Source organism: Osmia lignaria, unplaced genomic scaffold, assembly GCF_051020975.1.
Source record: "Osmia lignaria lignaria isolate PbOS001 unplaced genomic scaffold, iyOsmLign1 scaffold0053, whole genome shotgun sequence".
Taxonomy (NCBI): Eukaryota; Metazoa; Arthropoda; class Insecta; order Hymenoptera; family Megachilidae; genus Osmia; species Osmia lignaria.
This window is the reverse complement of record NW_027478194.1, coordinates 5,001-7,500: the sequence shown is the minus strand read 5'-3', so window position 1 is coordinate 7,500 and position 2,500 is coordinate 5,001. Positions and strand designations below refer to the sequence as shown.

General features: G+C 44.2%; 2 non-coding genes across 2 annotated transcripts in view; both read left to right on the top strand.

The window, feature by feature from the left end:
* The first annotated feature begins 607 nt into the window (after positions 1–607).
* On the top strand, positions 608–762 carry LOC143307395 (5.8S ribosomal RNA). The gene has a single exon (XR_013064547.1). It is a non-coding gene; the product is annotated as a 5.8S ribosomal RNA (ribosomal RNA).
* Positions 763–2,495: 1,733 nt separating this feature from the next.
* The window catches only part of LOC143307408 (large subunit ribosomal RNA), a 4,041-nt gene continuing 4,036 nt past the window's right edge, over positions 2,496–2,500 (top strand). Inside the window, exon 1 of the ribosomal RNA XR_013064560.1 lies at positions 2,496–2,500. This exon is cut by the window's right edge and continues 4,036 nt beyond it. This is a non-coding gene — a ribosomal RNA (large subunit ribosomal RNA).

The following is a 2,500-nucleotide window of genomic DNA, read 5'->3' as shown; positions in this document are numbered from 1 at the left end:
TCGTCCCCACGCTCCTACGCTTTGGTTGTTTCTTTGCCATCCGTGTTGCGATAAAAAGATTTCTCCATTGTCCAAAAAGGACGGATCGAGATTCCTCTTTCGAGAGGGAGAGAGAGGTACTTGCGGGTAACCTGGAATCTACGAAACACGCACCGTGGTAAGATTCGTGCGTCCGCCTGATCGATGTGTGTTGTTTACGGACCGGCTGAGAAGCGACGATAGCGAGTCTTTGAAAAACTATGTGTCCATTAGTTAGACCGATCGTCGCCGGCCGTGTGTCTGTTCGAATCTCGCAACCCACGATTCAGCGACAGGACGCGCGCTCGCATTCCTTGTGTGCGTTCGTACTTTTCAAGGTTTTTAAATGTACTTTACGCCCGACCGTCGAGAGGAGCGTGCCACTGGGCGTTTCTCCGACGGTTTCCGTCCTTGGACGCGATCGTGTCGTCAACGATCGAACAAACAAACAAATACGTTGGCGACGCCCGAATTCGCTCTCCCGCACGCGCCGGGTGGGAGAGTGATGTGGGTATCGAATGTGATGCGTGTTAATAATGAAAATAACACTCTAAAGATCTAAAGAGTTTGAAATACAAAATTTTACGATTACCCTGAACGGTGGATCACTTGGCTCGTGGGTCGATGAAGAACGCAGCTAATTGCGCGTCAACGTGTGAACTGCAGGACACATGAACATCGACATTTCGAACGCACATTGCGGTCCACGGATACAATTCCTGGACCACGCCTGGCTGAGGGTCGTTTTCTTAACAAAAGACTGCTTGCGTTTGCTTCTCGAAAAAAGAGTAATTCATTTCTTTCTAAACATCTCGCCGTCGTTCAACGAAAGTAGAACGTTTCGGAGCGGGATTATCGAACGAAATTGAAAGAATGAATGAACGATAAACAAAGAAAGAGTCGCAACGTACGAGCGATAGTTGGGCAGTTCGTCGGCGTTTGTCGTGGAAACGATGTGACGAAAATCGCAACCGATACACTAAATGCAGGCCGTTAAAGGAGAGAAACAAATTTCGAAATATCTCTTCGAACTAGCGCAAGTGCGTCACGGCGCGCGAGTCGTTCGTTAAAATTTATAAACGACCGCCCGTGAAAGCACCGAGTTCTCGGAAGATAATCTATAAAGATTCTCCATCCTGCTGGAAGTTATCGGATCGGCGCGATTGTTCACTTGTAGAAATCCACGCTCCCGACGTTGCCAGAAACGATATTTACGAAAGGTGTGTCAAAAATAAACGAAAGAAGCTCTCCTATAAATTTAGAAAAAGCAAACGAGTGAAATGTTTGAGATGATAATTTGCTGAAATGCAAGCTCGAATAGCCCCAGGGTTTCGAATGATTCCCCGCGCTTTATACATCTCTCTGTTTACAAACGGTGTATAAATGAAAGATCGCTTCAGATGGGTCGTCGCTGTTTGACGCGCGATGCTGTTCCTTTTTTTTTGTCTGTCTGTGCGTTTAGCTTCGCTAAACAAGTTAAATGGTTAAAAAGCGTCGAAAAAGCGAATACACACGCGACAAGACAAATCTAACGAGTAAAGGAACGCTCCGCTCCAAGATAAAAATGGTTGTTTACAATCAATACAGCGTTTCGGTACCCCTGATCGTAGTCTAAAACTGTGTAACAAAAGAGAGGAAAGCGAATGGTGAAGGAACTTCGAAGCCTCCGTGGCGTGGCTAGAACTTGTGATAAAAGTATGTTTGCAGCAATTATGCATGCTCCCGTTAAAACAGCATTTCAATGTCTCGCATGGCTTAAAGCTCTAGGAGGCTTCAACATTTAGAATACATACGGACTACTTCGTTTGTTAAAGATAAGCGAAGACCGCGCGACCATCGCTCGGTCGTCCAGTCCTCGAAAGTTTTGTTGCGTTCCAAAGAAGAGACAAATGGGGTTTACCCTTGCGCTAAGGGGAGAAGAAGAGAAAAGCAGTTGTTAAATCTAAGAGGTGTGTGGAGTACATCGCGTGTTGGTTAAAATTGTTAAATGAAGTATACGCGAAATGTTCTCTCGCTCTTGCTTTTCCTCTTGCTTCCGTGGCGCTCGAAAAGAAGGGATGATAAATAAAGAAACCTATTCGAAATCTCTTGTGGAACAAAAAATAATACGGACGGACGTTAAAATTGAACCGAGACGAAATGGATCGTCTTGCGAGTTGTCTTCGCTTTGAAATTGTTAAAAATTGATAAAAGCAATACGACGAAGCTGCAGTCCGCAAAATGTTTGAAGCAAAAAGGAAATAACACGAAAATTATGGGAACGTCGTGTCTCAACTTTTTTTTCCCTCTTGTGCTCGTTTCATCGAACGATAAATACAAACATTTTGAAACGAGAGAGGAGGAAAAATTGAATATGCGAAAGGTTGATTCACGCACAGTTTCTCTACGTGTTTGCTTTTTTGCTTCTTTTCGTTTATTTTTTTTTTTTTTTGCATCGAGCATCATTATTCACCTTTCGATGAAACCAAAGAAATTGACGACC